General features: G+C 41.5%; 1 pseudogene; it reads left to right on the top strand.

Annotated features, from left to right (window-relative positions):
* The first annotated feature begins 4,721 nt into the window (after nt 1-4,721).
* Nucleotides 4,722-5,316, top strand: LOC110569345 (large ribosomal subunit protein uL22-like; annotated as a pseudogene).
* Nucleotides 5,317-6,547: the final 1,231 nt, after the last annotated feature.

Raw genomic sequence — 6,547 nt, 5'->3', positions numbered from 1 at the left:
GGTGAGCCACAGGAAATGGTACTTCAATTCAAAAGCCCCATCTGGCTACTGAGTGACAACTAGAGAGTAAGAAGTGGGAAGGGAAGCAAACAGCTCAGAAGGTGAGTAGACCAGGGTCCTGGAAGAAGTGGGGTGGCCCGAGGCATTAAGAAGTGGAGGAGGTAAGAAACAAGTTGTGGGGCAGCTTTGCAAACAGGTGATGTCAGGAATTGGGCTGTGGTTATTAGGAAGTCAAGAGTTTCTTACACCCCAGCAAGTGGGCAGGTTCTGTCACTAGGCAGGTAAGTGATAAGAGCAAGCAGTTATATGACACCAGCCAGCAGGTGTGGAACACTTACCAAGAGGTGGGTCAAACCTGGAAACAGGTGAGTCATGCTGGCAAGGGGACCAGACACTTCTTTAATTAGATGATGGTATGGGTGTAATTGTGTGTTCCTTCCCCCTTAAAATTCATGTATTGAAGTCCTCACCCCTAGTACCTCAGAATATGACTGTATTTGGAGACAGTGCCTTTAATTAAGTTAAACCAAGACCACAGAGGTTGGCCCCAATCTGACCAATGTACTTATAAAAAGACATGAGGACATAACCATGCACATTGCGGGTAAACCACATAAAGATGGAGAGAAGATGGCCATTCAGAAGCCAAGGAGAGGGGCCCTCAGAGGAAACCCACTCTGCTGACACCTTGATATTGTTCTGTTACCGGGAAGTGGAGGAATCTTTAGTCCTTAGTCATTTTGGGAGAAACCGCGATTTCAGCCAAGAGAGACAGTTCAAAGATAGCAGAGAGCTTTACTGAAGGAAAATGGAGAGAGAGTTTATTTAAAGGGACTATACACTCTGAAAGATGGGGCAGAGTGGGCTCCTGAAAGAATGGGCCAGCAGCCCCAATCGTCCTGCACTGTAGTTTTTCTTATGTGGAACGCCTTCTTTTTTTTTTTTGGAGACGGAGTTTCCCTCTTGTTACCCAGGCTGGAGTGCAATGGTGCGATCCCGGCTCACTGCAACCTCTGCCTCCCGGGTTCAGGCAATTCTCCTGCCTCAGCCTCCTGAGTAGCTGGGATTACAGGCACGCACCACCATGCCCAGCTAATTTTTTGTATTTTTTTTTCAGTAGAGATGGGGTTTCACCATGTTGACCAGGATGGTCTTGATCTTTTGACCTCGTGATCCACCCGTCTCGGCCTCCCAAAGTGCTGGGATTACAGGCGTGAGCCACCGTGCCCGGCTGGAACTCTTTCTTGAAGTTCTAGCCTCTGTTTTAAGTCTCTACCTTTTTTCTTTGTCTAGGTTTTCCTGCTATTGCCTTAAGTTCCTGCCTTTCTCCTACCTAGTTCCCACACCAGGGTTGTGGGATTCTCCCTTATTATTGTCGGTTGATGTGCATGTGCCACTCAGTGTTGGCACTGCTCATTACCATCACCCCTGGAAGACTTAGGAATTTCTCTTTTGCTGCCTTCCCTCCTTATCAGCTTGCATCTAGCTACATTCTGCCAGGTTAACTGCAGAGCAAGCTACTTCTGGGCATCTTACCCAGAGTTCCTTCCTGCATATATACTTCTCCTCTCTGCTCCTGTCTGCCGTGCATGTTTCAGGTGGTCTCTGGAGTGTGAGATTTTCCAGACCTCCCTTGATTCAGGGGCTCCCCCTGCCTACTTGCATCTATCTGCCTACTCTAACAGTTCTTCAACTCTTCAGAATTATGAGAAAATACATTGCTATTGTTTAAAGCCTCCCAGTCTGTGGTACTTTGTTATGGCAGTCTTTGCAAACTACCACAGGTGGACAACTTCTGTAAATCTCTGAGAGGCCCTGCATGTGTCTGAGAACTACAGGAGCAGCTAAGGGAGGTTGCTGAGTGTATGGAAGACTTGGGAGAGTGATATAGAGGTCATGAGTGGCTGGGGGATTCTATAAATCAGTGGGTGACCAGGGCAAAAATTCAGGGATGATAGCAAGACAGCTCATTGACACTGAGCGCTGATGATGAATTATGTGGAGAGGAAAGTGAGAAGACAGGGGATTTGAGTCATAGCTTGGCAACTCCATTAAATCCCTGGAGGCAGGACCACTGTAGGTGACCCTAGAGAGATTCTGGACCTCTGGTTGAGAGCTTAGGAGGATGGTTGGAAACCATGATGCTAAGTGCAATTTGAGGAGCTGGGCCTAGAGGTTACATATGGGCACAATCAGCAATAATACCACTATCATCTAAACAGGAAGAGTGAGAAGCCAGAACTCCACTAGCTCCCAGAAAAGAGGTCAGAAATCCACCTCCTTTTCACTGAGGCCACAGCTTGTGGCTGAACACGGATTCTGACTTTCTCTTCTTACCAAATATTTTAATTTACCAAGTTTCTTGCTCCCTAATCTGTTTCTGGGTCTGTAGAATCTGTTAGGACACATCCTAGGTATGGGCAGGCAACATAGATGAGCTGCTCCAAACTGCTTCCTCTAGCCCTATAATTTGATAATAATAATTTTCTCCCTTTTATCAGCTTTTGGCTTTTACTATAAAGAGTTATGCTAATTAAGACTTTCCATTTTGTTTATATGTTTTACCTTCGGAAAGCACTAACACAATTACATTACTGTTAGCCGATTTTGTATGCCTTCTACAAGAGGTGACTTCAACAGAAGCAGCCTCTGTTTGTCTGTGAAAAATTATGTCACTGAAACAAGTAGACCTTTTATTTTTAATGGATGTCAAAAGAGATTACAATGCCTGGGTTTCTATAATCTAAATAAAAGATATTTACATATGTCTAACAAAACCAGTTACATCCAGGTGCCTTAGGTTAAGTAAACCAGATGGCATTCATGACAGGTTGGAAATAGAATGGGGCCCAGCCAGTTTTTCACATGACATAAAAGAGGGAACCGATATCTTCAGGGATAGAACTGGCCTTAAAAATTTCAAGGAGGTTTCAATCAAATGTAAAATTATCTGGAAATTTTGGATATAATTATAAAAAGTCATGCTATTTTTATCATCCTCCTCTAAAGATTACCTATATTGTTAGAACATGTGAGAGTGGGGCCCTGACCCCATTGGATAGCCATTAACAAGAGATGTAGAATCATTACCAAGACTTTGGGTATAACCTATAACCATTAGCAAGACCACAGAGTCTGGAAGCAGCTGTGCAGACAATTTGAGGCTATATGCATTCTATTTTTTTGCTGATTTTTAAAGTTTGTGCCTTGATAGGTTAATTCCAGTTTCAAGTCTCAAGGCTGCCCTGTGCATTGGTGAATATGGGCTGTCGGAGCTGTTGGGTTGGGGTGGGGGTTATGGTAAAGGTTATGTAGCGCAATTCCTAGAAACTGCAAACCTGAATTTGAATATTCACTTTCCCACTCACTGGCAGAACAATCATGGGCCAATGTTTCAAGCTATTTGAGCTTTCATTTCCTCATCTGCAAAACAGGCCTTGTTACAATACCAACCTCTTAGGATTACTATCAAATATATGAGATAAAGCAAGTAGAGTACTCAGCACAGTATCTGACACATGTTAAATGTTGGGGATTATTATCATTATGACCAGAGAAATGTACCACAATTTGAATAATTGTCAGGATAAGGCCAGGTTCTGGAGGAATGTATGTAATATTCAATTTAGCAGAACTTAAATTTTCTAGCATTTGGGGGATATTGTCCATATCCTCTTTGTTCATTCAGTAGGTGCCTGGTTGCTTAAAGGGTGAACAAATTTTATGGCCATCTAGGTCAGATGTGTGGTCAAGTCAGCAGCTGATGGCATCAGAAGAGAAGGGCTCCCTTCATCCCCTGCTCCTGCATGCACTGCAGGGCTCAGCCCTGACACTTCCCATAGAACCTTAGGTGAACACCTGAACCTCTGTGATTAAGAAATAACATGGATATATAGGGAATGCTTATTTACAGACCAGTTGTGAAAACCAAGTAAGACTCTAACGTAAAAACATTGTGTAGGCTGCAAAGCAATCTAGAAATTCAAATTTCAATTATTATTCTATACTTCCTTTCCTTCCTTAAGCATTTAGTGACCTCAAACTACCCCTGGCCAATCTGAGGCTCTTCTCTACCTAATGCACAGAGCCCCATGTTTCACATATTAACTGCTCTCCATCATGCAAGTATCCCCATGATGTCCTGTCAGCTGCACTCCACCATGTAAAACAGCAGGATACCAGGTTACCACTTACTACCTAATCTGATACTTCCCAAACCTGCCTGATCATGAGACACTCAGTGCTTGTGAAAAACAGAAGTCCTCAGACACCACATAAGATTTACTAGATCCAAATCTTCAAAGGAGGGGCTTGGGACATTTTTAACAAAAGCCACAGGTGATTTTGTAATTCAGCAAATTTGGGAAACAGTAAACTAATACATGAAAATGTGTTGGTTAACTGATATATTACTCTATCTGGACTCAACCCAATTAAAATATGTAGCTCTTTTAATATCTTAAATGGGCTGTGCTAATTCTGGATATTTCAAGTAGGATCCAAGGGAGGGTTTGTGAGTAAAGAGAATTCTTCTAATCACACTGTTAGGAAGAAAATGTTTATTAAATTATACATACATTTTTTGTAGTCCCATAGTTTGAGATATAAATGTACTTGGGAGAAAGCTATAGGATGACCAATGATTAGAAATATCAAATAACAATTTTAAAAATTTAAAGAAATTCTCTCTTTCCCTAAGTGGCCTGAGGTAATCTGTGAAAATGGTTCACTAGTCACTTGATCTGGAGAACCCTACAAAGTCATGCAAATCAAGAGGTTCCAATCTTCATGTTCACTTTAAGAACACACGTGAAACTGCCCAGGCCATCAAGGGTATGCATATACAAAAAGCCATGAAGTATCTGAAAGATTTCACTTTACAGAAACAGTGTGTACCATTCCGACGTTACAATGGTAGAGTTGGCAGGTGTGCCCAGGCCAAGCAGTGGAGCTGGACATAAGGTCGGTGGCCCAAAAAGAGTGCTGAATTTTTGCTGCACATGCTTAAAAATGCAGAGAGTAATGCTGAACTTAAGGGTTTAGATGTAGAATCCCTGGTCATTGAGCATATTCAAGTGAACAAAGCACCCAAGATGCACCACCGGACCTACAGAGCTCATGGTCGAATTAACCCATACATGAGTTCTCCCTGCCACATTGAGATGATCCTTACTGAAAAGGAACAGATTGTTCCTAAACCAGAAGAGGAGGTTGCCCAGAAGAAGAAAATATCCCAGAAGAAACTGAAGAAACAGAAACTTATGGCACGGGAGTAAATTCAGCCTTAAAATAAATGCAACTAATGAAAGAGGCACTACACATAGAAAAGAACAACCAGTACCACCCACTCCAAAAACATACCAAATGGTAAAGAGCATCAACACAGTGAAGAATCTGCATCAACTAACGGGCAAAACAGCCAGCTAGCATCAAAATGGCAGTATCAAATTTACACATAACAATATTAACCCTAAATATAAATGGACTAAATGCCCCAATCAAAAGATACAGACTGGCAAATTGGATAAAAAGCCAAAACCCATCAGTGTGCTGTATCCAGGAAACTCATCTCACATACAAGGATACACAAAGGCTCAAAATAAAGGGATGGAGGAAGATTTACCAAGCAAATGGAGAGCAAAAAAAAGCAGGAGTGGCAATTCTCATCTCTGATAAAATAGACTTTAAAGCAACAAACATCAAAAGAGACAAAGAAGGACATTACATAATGGTAAAAGGATCAATGCAACAAGAAGAGCTAATGATCCCAAATATATATGCACCTAATACAGGAGCACCGAGATACATAAGGCAAGTTCTTAATGACTTACAAAGAGACTTAGACTCCCACACAATAATAGTGGGAGACTTTAACACCTCATTGTCAATATCAGACAGATCAACGAGACAGACAATTAACAAGGATATCCAGGACTTGAACTCAGACCTGGACCAAGCAAACCTAATAGACATTTACAGAACTCTCCACCGCAAATCCACAGAATATACATTCTTCTCAGCACCACATCACACCTACTCTAAAATTAACCACATAATTGAAAGTAAATCACTTCTCAGCAAATGCAAAAGAACAGAAATCATAACCAACAGTCTCTCAGACCACAGTGAAATCAAGTTAGAACTCAGAATTCAGAAATCAACCCAGAACCACACAGCTTCATGGAAACCAAACAACTTTCTCTTGAATGTTGACTGGATAAACAATGAAATGAAGGCAGAAATAAAGATGTTGTTCAAAACCAATGAGAACGAAGACACAACATACCAGAATCTCTGAGACACATTTAAAGCAGTCTCTAGAGGAAAATATATAGCAATAAGTGCCCATATGAGAAGCAAGGAGAGATCTAAAATTGACACCCTATCATCAAAATTGAAAGAGCTAGAGGTGCACGATCAAAAAAACTCAAAACCTAGCAGAAGACAAGAAATAACTAAGATCAGAGCAGAATTGAAGGAGATAGACACACAAAAAACCCTTCAAAAAATCAATAAATCCAGGAGCTGGGTTTTCAAAAAGATCAAC

This window comes from Aotus nancymaae, unplaced genomic scaffold, assembly GCF_030222135.1.
Source record: "Aotus nancymaae isolate 86718 unplaced genomic scaffold, 86718_ANA_hifiasm-v0.15.2.pri h1tg000040l, whole genome shotgun sequence".
Lineage (NCBI taxonomy): Eukaryota > Metazoa > Chordata > Mammalia > Primates > Aotidae > Aotus > Aotus nancymaae.
Note: the sequence above shows the minus strand (reverse complement) of the source record. Positions and strands in the feature narration are given on the sequence as shown.